The 15,404-nt window shown below is 36.2% G+C and overlaps 1 protein-coding gene across 1 annotated transcript in view; it reads right to left on the reverse strand.

Annotated features, from left to right (window-relative positions):
* LOC111509216 (uncharacterized) overlaps positions 1-11,453 on the reverse strand; it is a 101,036-nt gene extending 89,583 nt beyond the window's left edge. The window contains exon 1 of the mRNA XM_074177969.1: positions 11,190-11,453. The gene's annotated coding sequence lies outside the window, so the exon portion shown is untranslated. The remainder of the gene's footprint in view (positions 1-11,189) is intronic.
* Between the last annotated feature and the right edge of the window lie 3,951 nt (positions 11,454-15,404).

Consider the following 15,404-nt stretch of genomic DNA (forward strand, 5'->3'; position numbering starts at 1 on the left):
CGTTGTTACAGTTTCTAGTCTTCCACCACCTGTTTTTTTATTTAGCGTTCACAACATGGAATTACTGCGTTGAGATATTTCTCCTGGTAAATTATCCGTGATTCTTTCGCATTTCCATTTGCTAATCCATAAATAAAGTGCATTTCAGCGTTAGTAAAATTATTCATGATAGAATTAGTGCTAATTGACAACTCTGACTTTCACTAATATGACAACACTATCACTGTCAGCTATCTGGTCTCAAAAGCAGGTGTTCATGATATACAAAGTGGCTTAATTTTTTTTCTCGAAAACGAAGCTGGATATAAAGAAAACACAAGCGACGAAAAAATAATACTTTCAGTTGATTAATCTAAAAAAAAACTACAACAAGTCAGTGGTGTACTTTTTTTCCCGATATTGTTGACTGTGGTGCCCACTGAGATTCCACTGGACCTAGTTAGGGCTAAATAAGCGCCTTATTACTTCAAATAAGTAATTGTTGCAAATTCAATCGAATCGGTGTGAGGATATTTATGATGTTTTATAAATACCGTTTTTTCTAACTTCAACGGCCTGTATTTCAGAAACGAAGAAACTCCGGACATATATTCATAAGAACTTTTTTCTTAAATCAATCTAACGAATCATCCTCTGTAGTTTCGTACCGTAGTTAGGAAACACCCTGTATAGTAATTTTTTCCGACTATTACAAAAAGCTTCAATTTTATGTGACCGTTTCTTGTTGGGTAATAGGCGAAATGATCCATAAATTACTACCATCGAGGCTAATTATTTTCAATCGAAAGTAAGCCTTGAGAATTTCCTACTTCAAAATGTGTTCTCAAACGTCAAACTCAATCATTGTACTGATAATTTGCTTTGAAATATATAGTTTTCAACCAGGGTTCCTATACAGGGTGTCAAAGTTTTTCTAAAAATATTGTTCTTTTACAATTTTTTTCGCCGATGTTGATTAAACTAAATATTATGAGTAACAAGGGGCTTCTTTTCATGAAATTATATCTTTAATTTCAATTCCAGTGGCGTCGCAGAGGGTTACTTGATCAATATTTATGGTAAAAATCAATGTACGAGACTGTTTTCGCTAAGTCGAATCAGAGTTACTGGCGTGAAAATTGGGATTACGCATCGTTAAAGTTAAAAAATAGTTTTGATTTTGGTGGCCATTTGAACAAACTTTTAAATGAAAAACTGTTTCAATAGTAGATGGATGACGTATTCCAACTGCTAGTTAACAGCATAGGTGATGACGAAAAATAATTAAATCAGATCTCAAGTAATTTAAGATATCCCGTGAAGAAATAATCCAGAGGGCTCAAGTCTGTATATCTAGGTGGCCATAGTTCAGGTCTCCCACGACGAAAAAATGCATATTTTTCAAGAATTTACCAACAAAATGAATATACTTAGAAACTCAAATAGCTTTATGTCAAAAAGTTTTGAAATATGCTTCTCGTATATGATGTTTCATTAGGCGCTTCCTATCTTTAAATTTAAATAAAACTAAGTGTTCAAATGTCGGCCACGACTTCTCTGGGTGGAGAGATGGCATGGGTTATGTTGGCTTTGCGGATCGCTGCGGTTTGTGGCTTATTCGCATACATCTGCGACTTACCCCACAAGAAAAAATCTAATGGGGTCAAATCGCACTATCTCGGTGGCCAGTTCACATCACCTCCACGTGAGATGACAATGCCCTCAAATCGCTCGTACACAATATACAATGCGGCATGAGCTGTGTTGCACGCAGCGCCATCCTGTTGAAACCACATATCGTTGTTGTCCAGATCATCCAATTCAGGTAGAATCATCGACCTATAGTGCTCGTTAATGAAAGTGATGGCCTGGCCAATGTCGTTATCAAAGAAATATGGATCAATGACGCCGCCAGCTCAAAATTCACACCAAACAGTAACTTTTTAGGGATGCTTTGGACGCTCTTGAATCTCATGTGGATTGGTATCGTCCCAGTGGACTTAAATTTATCCACCACATTGAGAATAGTCCTCTCGGAAGGACAATTATGGCGACCGTAAAATGGGCAAAGCGTGCGGTACGTTGCCCGAACAAAACACCCATTTTGGTAAAACAATGTTATTATTTGCACGTGTTGTTGAATACTATATCCGTCCATGGTGATTTGGCAAAAGAGACTGAATAAATGACAACTGATTTGGTAGATGTATCTTCAACATGATAGCCGTTATCAATTGTCAAAGTTCGGAAGTTCTGTATTCAAAAAACACTTCATTGTGACTTTTTCACTGAACGATTTAAAAAAAACACAACACGTGTTTCGCCATACTAGGGCTTCTTCAGTCGTGTCTTTACTAACCAATTCTACATATTCAATGTTTATTATACCTTATTTTTGAAGTACCTATATTTCAAGTACCTGATTTTTACCTGAATTCGTAAAGCTTATGTCCCAGTTTACACAGTAGGAAAAAATTAAGTAACGGGGAGTTATTCAATTCTAATTGATCTTTCAGTAAATTACCTGAACTCCTGAATCTATTGATTTCTAAACATTCTAAAATATTGAGTTTCAAACTCTTCCCTTCTAAATGTAACACATCGTATTCATGATTGAACTCATTTCCTTCTGCTAAAAGGTGATTTGCAAATGTGGAATTGGTCTTTCTATTTATAAAACTACTTCTATGCTCTTTAATTCATTGTGAAAAATGTTTTCCCTGTTTGGTCAATATACAGTTTTGGGCAAGAGCCACAAGTCAGCTTGTGATCTATCCGACACCGAAGTTTTGTCTTTATTGTTTTTAATACATTTATTTAGACTATTATTTATTATTTATTTATTCAAAAAACGGGTTATACTATTGGTTGGTTCACCCAAATATGACAGTGCCCTATATAACTGACGTTATCGCATCTTGAATTTGGGTAGACCAGGTCCATGGCTTTCTTTTGTTGTTTTTGGAAAGAATGGAGTCTATAATATCTACCTTATAATCGTTGTTAACAGCGATTTGATTAATCAAACTCAGGTTTCTCTGGAAATTACTCTCAGACAGTGGAATATTCAATAGTCTGTGAAACATACTATTGAATGCAGCAACTTTACGCTGGTAAGGGTGTGTGGAGGAATTATGTAAGATAATGTCCGTGTGAGATGGTTTGTGGAAAATTGCAAATTCATGCTTACTGATATTTTTCGTAATGAGCAAGTAAGCCAATATAAATTATTGAATTATTTACCTCCCTCTCAGTGGAGAATTTTATTGAAGGGTGGATGAAATTGACATAGTCAATGAACTTGCCTAATTGCCTATCTGTACCAGTAAAACAAATTAAGATTTCATCTACGTATCTATACCAGCACAAGAAACCGTTAGTTAACTGATTATTATGAATTTAATTCTCTACGTTTTCCATGAAAATTTCAGCTAGCAAGGGATTCAAAAGGTTCCCCATTATTAGTCCTTCAGTGCAGGAATATAATTTCTCTTCAAACTGGAAATAATTTTGAGATACCTAAACAAATAGTAAGTAGATCTAAAATATTCTGTTTTATCAGTGGATTCACGTGGTTTTTGTCTAACAGACAGTCGACCAGGAAGTCCCTATCGGAAAACCCTTTACATATTTTGGCTTCTTCCTTCGTGACTAATAGTTGTTTTTATCCAATCGTCTTTGGTATGGAAAAGAAGTATATACGATGACGAAATATGAGAATCTAATAATAAATATATATTTCATAAATATATTAGTATGGATTTTTACTGCATTTCAATAGGTGTAACTCACCATCTTCACTAAGGACCAAAATGAAAGTGATTATTGAAAAATTTATTGATATTCTGGACTCATTGCTTTGAAGCGATAGATGTTGTGAAATCAGAATTCTTACCGACCAAAATTATTTCGGATATTATTTCAGCTGATTGGTTTTAGTAATGAAAGAAGAAATCTAGGAAACTCTGCGAAAAACAACCACACCGGTACCTGCAAAGCTATAACTTGGACAATAATTGTGTTGGTACAAGAATTGCACGTGAATCTCTTATTGAGAGGAGTCACAAAATGAAGACCTATCCAAAATGAAGCTGGACTATAACCGGCAAAATTATGGCGATAAGTCTTAGGCAGGAAGCTTCCAGAAAAGCCACCCAGAGGTGAAATAGATCTCTGATTTATTTTTGGTGATGTGAACTGTATCGGCGATCAATTGATAGTTTTGAACGTTCAAGATGTTCAAAGATCTCAATGATGGTAGCAGTTAACATCTTTTTTGCCTGAATAAATATATTTGTATCGTTATTTCGTTTTCATTTTATAAGTTTATATTCGGTATTTCCAAATTGATGCTTTTCTTGGAGGAGACTCCCATCCATATTAAAAAAGTTATCAAGTTTAAAATACTTATGTGAAGAAAAACTAAGGTATAAAATTCATTACCAAAACGTATAGAATTTCTGTGGATTATTAACCATGAACCGATCCTGAGAAATGGCAAGAAACCATTCAAATCACGAATCGGTTTGTATTACTCGGGTTCGTTACATGAGAAACGTGACTCATAACGAGTAGGCTTAACCACGAAATAAAAATATCTTTTCGCCAAATAAAACAATTGAATTATGGAGATTATTATGCGCGCACCTATTGCGATGAGTTAATATGTTCTCATAATGTGAACTTGAACAATCACTTCTTGTATTATTGAAGGAGTACGGCCGTTTTTATATCAGTCAGTGCTCATAGGTGAAGATCAAGTCTGGATGATTTTTTTTAAAAACAAAATTGAGAAACATGGTTTTCACTTTCTGAAAAAACGGTCGGATCTTTACCATCAAATGCCTGAAACATGTAGATTGATTAGGACAACCTTCATTTTGTATGCTTTCTGTCCTGAAATTCGGGAATGTCGGACAGAAATCATACACGAAAGACCTTAATCAAATAATTTGCTGCAAGGGAATACTATCAAGTCCCAAAGACGTAACTCCAGGAGTACCTCAAGGTTATGACCTGGAACCACTGTTTCTCAACTTCGTGAATGACTAGTCTGAATTCTTTCCTGGGTGTCTTATAACCATATGTGTTGATGACACAGCAATAACTGTGTCAGAAAAAAAAACGGAGAAGGGATATAAAAAAATAAATACAATTCAAGATGAATTCAGTGCTTTGTGTTAACGCCACAAACTAATTCTAAATAAATCGGATTGTTGAATGTCTACTTTTATATAGCTTATTCTCATATTCAAATTCAATATTTTGCCTTGGAGATGTACCAGGGATTCTTTCAGAGTTTTTGTTAAAAAACAGAAACGACTCTCTATGTGAATATATGATGGTTAAAACGAGTCCTGATGTAGAACTTATGCACAATGGTGTTCAACCTATGATAACATAAGTATCTTTGACATAGTGTACCTAACAAACTAGGTAGACACATGATTGTTTTGGAACAACGGTAGCTTTGCGAACCACACAAGTTACAGATTTTTCAAACACTTTCGAAACTACTCCTTTCACATCTTGAAACAAAAAGGAGGATATAAGAGTGGGACCATTCAGATTGGAAATTCATCGAGCTATAAGGGATTTGGAAAAATTGATAGTTTGGATGATAGTGGAGAAATGGACACTGAACATGTTCAGGAACCACTAGTCACGGAAGAACATATTCGATACAAACTTCACGGTTCAATACACAAACCTAAGATAATGCTTGAAAAAAACACTTTGACCGACAGGTCGAAAACCAAACATGGGACGGGAGCGAGAATATACTTTAACATTAGAAATTTATAATACAGAGACCCCATGAGGAAGTACTGAAATTTAATCTTACAATGCGCAAGAAATAATAATTTGTAAGCTCATCAAAACGAGTGCATTACTATTCATACGAACCCTATGCTGGGTGCCAGTACACTATGGTTCCACAGGCAATGAAAAAGCTGATTAACGAACCAGCTGTGGGGGTACGAAAATTTTTGGTACGGAACCAGATTGCGTAGTGGTTGTATGAGAAATATAAAGAGTACCTACTGGAAAAAATTGACCGAGAACACACACGGGAAACCATTTATATAAGGATCCTCCAAGAAGAGAACTAAAGAACTGCTCAATAATGCAGGTTGGGGAATTGGTTAGCTATTCAGTTATTACCAGAATTTGAGGCCAAAAAAATTGATGAAAATTGCAGTGTTGTGAGGCAAAGCCCCTTCTTGCTGGTAAAATATTCTTCTCAGCTCCATTAGTAGCAATTTATCAACAAGGGGTTCAATATTTTGCCTTAAAATTTCTTAATACCTCTGAGACATGAGTGCCATAAAAATAAACGGGCCGATAAATTCTACCCCTTGAAACACCTGCCCCCAAATCCATATCTTCCTTGACATATCTGCTCAACGATAGAATGAGGATTTTGTTGTGCCAAGTATAAGAATTGTAGCGGTACTGCTCACATAAGTTTCATCTGTGAGGATCAGCCGGCTTTTACTATTGGTGAGCTGCTGAGCAGCTCATCGATGGAAAGGCGACTGTCATAGATGGGTTCCCCAACGAAGTGATTTGGAGGGCGATCGAATGGAAGGGAGAGTGTATGATAGAACTGTTTAACGCCTGTCTGGAAAAAAGGTTTTTCCCTGCAGTATAGAAGCGAACCAAGGTCGTATGGATACCAAAGAAGGACGGAAACCTCAGGCCAGTCAGTTTACTGACAGGCATGGGGCGGATGTTGGACAGGCTTCTCAATGGTAGGATTCAAGTATGGTGTGAAAGGGAGTTGAAATTCTCTCCTAACCAGTTTGGTTTTAGAGGGAGAATGGATACAGTAGTGGCTGTGGAGAAAATGGTGAAGAGATTGAAAGAAAACAAGAGAGGAAGGGGTTGTGGGGTTGGACCTGTCCAACGCCTTTAACCACGTGGACGCCGGCGATTGAGAGGTGTATAATGCCTATGGGAATGCCGGAAAATTTGGGGAAGACGTGTATGAAGCTAGCTTCATAGGGGAGAGAACAGTCATCTGTGGGACGGTCTCTGAAACGGTAAACAGAGGTTACCCACGGGGTTCGAGTCTGGGACCGACCCTATGGTTGATTGTCATGGAAGCATGGTTTGAACGAATGAAATATATGAAAGCTAGACAAGGCATAGGTACGTACGGAGTACAAGTGCAGGCCTACGCGGATGACCAGCTGGTCATCATCGAGGGTGACTCCGTCAGGGAGATCGAGGATAGGTGGGATCTGGTCTGGAGTGAATGCAGAGCATGGGAGAAGGAGATGTGGTTGATATACAATGAAAGAAATACAAAATGTATGTACGTACAGATCAGTAGGAGTGAAAGTCCCCCGGTCATAAGGATGAATGGGAGAGAGATTGAGACGAAAACGAATATGAGATACCTGGGAATTGTGGTGGACTCTTGATTACTGTTCATAGACCACCATAAGGAGGTTAGGAGAAAACTAAGAATATTAGCAGGAAAAACGAGAAGGTGGACCGGGCGGAATATTGGACTTAGGAGAGACTGCGATAGAGTCATATATGAAAGGGTAGCTAAGTCTGCGGATATGTACGGGGTGCAAGTGTGGGGTAGTAGAGTCCACGACAGTAGAGTCAGGAGACAGCTGAGTGCAGCACAGATACCCTTTCTGATCGCCTCATGCGGGGCATACAAGACGGCGCCGACGGCTGCACTTAGGTATAGCCCCACTTCATATTGAAGTCAGGGCTAGATACCATGAATGGAAAATGAATGGTGAAAGGAGGATTGATGACAGAGTGGAAGGGGTGGACAGGATGCAAGGGTTGTTGCTTTAGGAAGAGAGGCCGGATGATGGAATGACTGAAGTGTATGTGGACGCCGGTGTGAGTGAGAGCGACGGAAGAACGGACATATGCTGGGCATGCGAAAGGAACGATGGTGAATGGGTCCCAGGGAATGAAAGGATTCCCGAACAGAGCAGTGTGAATGAAGCGGAATTGGTCGCTATAGAACGAGCGATCGGAATCTGAAGCATGAATGAGAATGTCAGAATAGTTAGTGACTCCGCGATAGCGGTGGACCTGATGAAGACAGTACGAGGGAAGAATGAAAGGGTAGCAATGACCCAGCGAATGATTGAGGAACGGAATATAAGGGGAGCACAGACCGAAGTCGTCTGGTGGAAGAGACATCATGATGGGAATCCTGGAAATAAGAAAGCGCACTTTGAGGATAAATAAAGGGATGAATAAAGACAATGTTTCATGGGAAGTCAGGCGTATGAGTAGTGAGAGAGAGGAATGGAAGAGGATAAAGGAAAGTATCATGGCCGAGATAATGAGAAAACGGTATGACTGGACGACTGCTCTATAGATTCTGCAGAGCAGTCGGGTATGAATCATTGAACCTGTCGAGAAAGGCAGTCCAACTGTTCACGGGGTAAGGTAATTTTTCGGGATACTTGGCCAGGTTCAACCTGGGTCCGGAGGTCCCTTGACAGTGGTGGCGCTAGACAGAGGGAAGACGCCCAGTTGAAAGGTTTACGAGCTAGAGCAACAAAAGGCTATATCATTCATGTCCAAATACAATTTAATGAAAAATCACGCACTTGGTTACAACTTTCCAGGAACCGCTGGCAAAAAGCCATGCGGCGGCATTTCAAAATCTCTTGGTCTGAGTTGATGAACTCTTCTGGTCCTGTATGGCTTGACTTTGTGTTTTTTCAGAGTCCTCCTAACGTTAGTTCTTGGTAGGCCTGTTGATATTTTGAAATTTCGCGTTTACGTTTTGGGATTATTTTCAACAGCTCCTAAAACGACTATTTCTTCCAACTCCTTATCCCTATTTGATTCATATAATTTCGTTTTTTTTTCAAATTGACAACCATCAATTAAGATGTTTAAAAGATCTCTGAAAGGTTGTCTTCTCTCTGGATACCTCTCATGATACAAATTGCTTGCTGCTGCATTTTCCCCAGTCTGTATAAAACATTTTTCATAATGTTCATACTTTATTGCGAATGTCTTTGAAAATTGAACAAAAACCACTAATTGAGGAGCGCTTTACTGTTTGAATCAAAATTTGACAGCTACCAGTAAAGATTTGCATTCTGTTGTATGGCCGCATTGTCCAAAGCCTACTTGATCAAAGTGTGTGTTTCAAAGTCTACACGAAAAAAAAACTAAAAGCTCTGTATTTCAAAGATGACTCTAGCAAAACATCAAGTATGCTACATTTTTGGAAAGGTAATTTTAAGCTCTATTGAAATGAGTAAGAACATACAGGGTGTTCCATTGAAAAATAGTTTTCTATCAATAACTATTGATAGCCATTTAATTCTACGTAAAAAAGTGATCTGGCAATGTTTTCATTGAAAGAAGAAATTTTTGCCTGGAGAAAAGCTACAGTAACTTTTAGAAAAACATGCTGTAACTCAGAAACGATGATAGATATCGATATGCAGTTTCCACCATTAAGTTTGTCATGAAATTTGACACAGTCATCAGTTTTCATCTATCTAGTTTGAATACAGGTGTTTTCCTTTAAAAGTGTCCATGGATCAAATGAAAAAGATACGGAAAACGCAATAAGACCATGCAAATGTGTTCTGCAGACTGGCAAGAAATGGATAAGTTAGAGGCTCCCAAGTAGTGGAAGACAAATTCTAACAGATTGCTAAGTAATGATATGAATCGGACGGTAAAAAGTGTGACCACGGCAAGCCTTAGCTCGCACAAGTTTCGACTTTTGAAGGTTGTCGTTCGTAGGGAGGAGACAGCTGACTAAGATAATACTAGGAGCTTTGAAAAACAAAAAGTGACCTATAGACTGATCAGGGAATGACGTGGAGAACTGACAGAACTGCTGGACAGATTGACTGGGTGTACTCAGCAAATACAAACGTGGAAAATGCTGATGTGTGTGCTAGACACGGATCGTCACCTATACATATGGATCCTGAACCAAATGAGGGGGTATCAGAATCTTTGGTAAGGGAGCAGATCAAGAAATGGGTAAATTCACCTGAGAACTCATGGGAGAAAATCTTCATAAAGGGGACCGTACGAGAAAATAATTAAAGAACTGTTTCAACAGAGCGGGGATCGGTTCAGATCAATGGTGTAGTGTATTCAGTGGACACTATCCATGTCGAAGATACCTAAAAATAGGGATTGTAAGTATCTAGTGCAACAAAAGGACAGAGACAGCTCACCGTGTGACTTTGTGGCACTCTATCACAGGAGATAAGCAAATTATGGACGACCCAAAAGAAGATAAAAAACATGTAACAAAAATCATATACTAACTTGCAGAGTTAATATGCCGTAATGTTGTAGTGATTTCGAGCGACTTGGAAGTAGTAAAAAAAAATGTAAGTCCATATTTGTCTAATCCACGATCGTTTTAAAATTTTTTGGGTAAAAAACTTATAATTGAAGAGTTCCTCAAATGGGCGGATGGGATAGGATTCTAATTTCGGGGCTTGGTCAATTTTTTTGCAGAGCTCAATGTAATACATCAGCTTTAGTATTCGTAGGACTGACTATATCCATTGCAAGTCCATTGGGTGATTTCCAGGAAGATTACCGTAATTCAATAATTGTAGTTGTTTCAGAAAAAATATGTTTGTTTTTTAATATATGAGGCTGGTACACACATTAACCTAATAGAGTTCTCGCTGATATATCGTTAATTTTTTATTCCTTGCTTTGTATATTTTTCTATTCATTAGATATGAGTGGGCAATAGGAAGCTCAAAACAAGGGATCTTTAAATAGTCATGAGGTTTTGGAATAAAAAAAATTATGGGGTTAAAATCGAAACTAGTGCGAACTGAAGTTTGTCTTTTATTGTGCAATAAGAGATCGTTCTCAAAATGTTTTCAGTATTAAACATACTAAGGGATTGTTAAAATATATTTCTGAAACCAACTTCTCCATCTGGGCACTGCCCTCCCTTGGTTGCCACATTCTGAGCCGCACTGTACATCAACATATTCTTAATGCAAAACTCAAGTAAGGCATTGTTAATTGTTATGTCTTGCTTGGGCAAGAGCGGAAGTGCATCGAAATTAAGGTTAAGCAAGGTATTTTCACGCCGCGTTCGATATATTTTTTAAAGCGCTCTCCTAAAAATGTCACCCGCTTTCTAGACGGCACAATACTCGAGACAGGTGTATGCCATAAGGTCTATTAATAATTCCAAATTAAAATAAACTTACCATACTAGAAATCTTGTCATGGTTCTCATATGGTTAGTTAATTGTTTGCTTGTTTCCGCTGAGAGAGTGTCACATATTTTATTGTGTATATTCATTAGGGTGTGAACACCGATTACCGAAGACCGCCAGTAACAGAGAAGATCATTTAATCGTTTGTTATTTTTTTAAATCAACTCTTGTTGACTTTCGCCTGCGGCACATCTACCACCGACAAACACGAAACTTGACTGAGGAAAACTGGGATTTTGTGGATTGGCGAATGACACTAGCGACGTTGGTAAACGAGTGAACGCGATTCGGTCCGAACTCGGTTGTTTTGCTCTTGTTTTCGACATGATTTATGCAATTGGATAACTGGAGCTAGAAGACAATTTTTTTTGTTTTTCCAGTGCTTCCGTTGTGATTACGATTAATCATAGTAGTTGTGATAATTAGGGTTATTATCAAATGAGGATTTCGTAAACAAGTGTATTTACTCTAGTATAAGCTAGCGTTCTCTATTGTGAGCAATTTGTAACCTAAGAAAACCATGCACAATTTTAAAAAAAAGCCATTTGTTGGCGCCATCTACTCGTCGGTAGTTAAATTTGTATTACTAGTCCTTAAAAAATATTACTGGAGTTTTTTCCCAACACCAAATCGTTATTTTTAATACCTCGACACGTGTTTCGATCACCATGTGATCATCTTCATTGGAGGACGATGGAAACGAAAAGTAGATGGCGCCAATACCGTGGTCTCCAAAAAAGAAATAAAAGATTGAGATGGAAAGTGTCGTAGTAAAAAGTTGTAAATGATTATTTTTATGTTTCTGACGGGCTTTGTTTTCGTGTCGTGCTCAGACAGCCTTTTGCATTGCAATTTATAGGCATATAAGAGGTTGTTATTAGTAGTGAATTTTTGTGATTTTGATCTGGTTTTATTGTTTTCTTCGTAATCAGTTTGTGTTATTTGTGCTTTTAGTAGTTATTAGTTTGTGTTATTTGTACTTTTATAAGACAGTGAGTGAATGAGTTGTGACAGAACATCGAAAAAAGATAAAAACATATTCAATAATTATATTTAAAATTTCATGTTATTAGATCCCTTCAAACGTATTTCCAAAATGAATTATTCAACAATATAACTGGGTTATGTTGCAGCAACTTTGGGGAGTAGGTATTTATTCACGATCTGAATAAATTATGCAGTCACCAAAATGAAATTAAATGGCCATTGTTTGACCAAAGAATCTTGGGACATATAACATTTCACCTTCTGGTGCACCCTCTTCACATACCTAATGTGAAAAATTATACATTAAAATTTGCCATTTCAATTTCTTTGGTCTTTCGGAAAAAAAAGATTTGTTGAATGAAAGAAAATTCACTTCATTCAAAGAAATAAAAGTGTCATATATGCACGATAAAATATTTTGTTGATGCAAGAAAAAATAATTCTTCAACTGTATGTTCAAGCATATGTTCATTGCATCAAACAAATCTTTGATTGAAACAATCACATCGATCAGTTATTTCAATTTAAAGAAGAATTGAATTCAAGTAATATTTTGTCTAATTGATAGCGAGAATGATTTAGAGTAATTCGGATATTCTATTAAACAAACAAAATTTAAAAATGGGTGAAATAGTGTAACTAATTGAAATAATCAAATGTATTTTCTATTTGAGTAAAAATTATGTTGAAGGAACATAACATATCTGCAGGATGATGGAGAACTTTGCTTGTTTTGATAATGGGAAAATTTCCACTGAAGTAATGATTTTGTTGAACAAATAATGAATAGTATTTGAACGAACAATGTTTATACCACATTGTGAGTATCTTGCTGATGGAGTAAAGCGTAAGCATAAAGTTCAAAATAAGTATGAATAATGATGAACCAAATGAAATCTGTTTAAAAAATCTGTTTAAAAATGAAGTTACAAATCAAAATCCTTCCCTATTCTTTGAATTACTACCACTCCTTGGTAGTAATGGAGCTTCAGATCGGTTCTACTGAAAATAACTTTTCTCTTATCTAAAACTTCAATATGCTTTTTACCATCAAATATTTTCCCATAAAAAAATCATTAGACCATTGACTGTTGTCATCTCCTGCTGATGCTGATTCGATTAGTACATGAAGTTCGTAAATGAAAAGCATTACGTAGTTTTACTATGGAGAAAAGTACTTTTCAGCAGAATCAGAAATATTGAATTTACATGAATCTCCAATCGAATCTACTCTTATATCAATATTACAAAAAAATCAACAACTATCTTCATGTAAAACGAATAATGATATATGGTTCTTCTTGTCACCCTTATCTAATTGGACCACCAAAACAGACCCTTTTGGGAAGCTGTTTGGACAGTTTGGAAGTTTGACAGAGTACCATGAACATTACCTACTAGTTGTTGGCAGTTTGTCAGATAGGTTCTTATTTAATCAAGTGACATACCTGTAATCCCTGATTTTTTCAACAGTATTTCATGTAAGGCACAGTTTTGGTTAGATCGCAAAGCTTTAGGGTAATTTGATTGCCTTGCTCAAGTTCTTCAATCACGCCTGTCACCACCACCACTTTGCTGAATATTGAAAAATAATTATCAGTTGGTGATTATCCATGACTGTTGCATCAGTTTGTTTTATAAAGGGTTGCTGATATGTATGGAAACGGTCGATTATCTCTTGAAGTAAGATAGCTAGCCAAAAATATTAAAATACAGAAGTTTTAGGGTTTTTTCAAATCTACCACACAAAATAAAAATTAGGTAAACAGGATAAGTCAAAAAGTCTTAAAAAGAAATAAAGTTGCTTTTTCTTCAATATGTATTTGTATTGAAGGGGTTATATTTTTAGGAGTGATTAATTTTTTGGGAAAGAGAGTTTTTGGCTTTCTACTACTCCATCTGATACAAAAAAAGGGATGAGAGAATCTTCCAAAGAAAGGAAAGAAGTAATCAATTTGAAACTCTATACATGAATTTGTAGATCATGCAAAGAAGTAACTCTCAGACACAAACTGAAAGAAAGTCCTCCTGAAACAGCTACTTTCATATAAACATTGAATTACACGAAAGAAAATAATTCTTTCGAAACAAATACTTCTATATGAACACTGAATTATACAGAAGATACTTTTCTCTACTCAGTTTGTATTTCAAACATTTTTTGTGGAATAGGAATTTGTGGAATAAGAATCAGATATTATTCACATGAGTTCCACTTTGAATGAATGGTAATAAATTGTACTCACATAGAACACTGTCACCCTCACTGGTATACACCGATGTTTCGCCTTAAGACACTTGCCCTAAGGCTCTTCAGCACCAAATTGGATAACATTATAGAAAATACACACACTTCATTCATGAATTACGATTTTGAATGTCACGGAATAAGCTTGATCTGCTTATGTCATCGATGACATCGTAATGACATTCATTCACCTATTTGATTTAATCCCAGCCAAGAGGAATCTTATTTGAATTGAAGGGGTTATATTTTTAGGAGTGATTAATTTTTGGGAAAGAAAGTTTTTGGCTTTCTACTACTCCATCTGATACAAAAAAAGGGATGAGAGAATCTTCCAAAGAAAGGAAGGAAGTAATCAATTTGAAACTCTATACATGAATTTGTAGATCATGCAAAGAAGTAACTTTCAGACACAAACTGAAAGAAAGTCCTCCTGAAACAGCTACTTTCATATAAACATTGAATTACACGAAAGAAAAAAAAATAGAAGTATTTGTTTCGAAAGAATTATTTTGAGAGTGTTGAGAGTGTGGACTACAGATTTTGTGATTAATGTTTTTGTGTTTTCCATCTGTGTGCCTCTAAAGTTAAAACTGTTTTTATGTGTAAAAGTGTGACTGGTTTCATATATGTAAATATTTAATTTTGGATACACTAACAATTTTTTCTTCATTCTTATATATTTTTTTAGAATACTCTCTACAATATTGTGACGTACCTAAACAAAAAACTGTTGTATGACTATTGTTACATGTGTTCTGTAAAATTTTTTTGAAGGTAAATAAATATCTTATAAGAATTATATTATTATCATTTCGTTTTTATACAAATAAACAGAAAAATATTTTCATATGGTTTCATTGATGATGTCACCTTTTTTTTGTTTTGACACAGACACACACACAGACCACACAATTTTTTATTTTTTATTAGAAAAACTCTGATGCAACATTTATAATTCCGCAATAATCTTT

The sequence above is a fragment of the Leptinotarsa decemlineata genome, unplaced genomic scaffold (genome assembly GCF_025532065.1).
Source record: "Leptinotarsa decemlineata unplaced genomic scaffold, Ldec_3_MD MMD2_tig00003335_RagTag_RagTag, whole genome shotgun sequence".
Classification (NCBI taxonomy): Eukaryota; Metazoa; Arthropoda; class Insecta; order Coleoptera; family Chrysomelidae; genus Leptinotarsa; species Leptinotarsa decemlineata.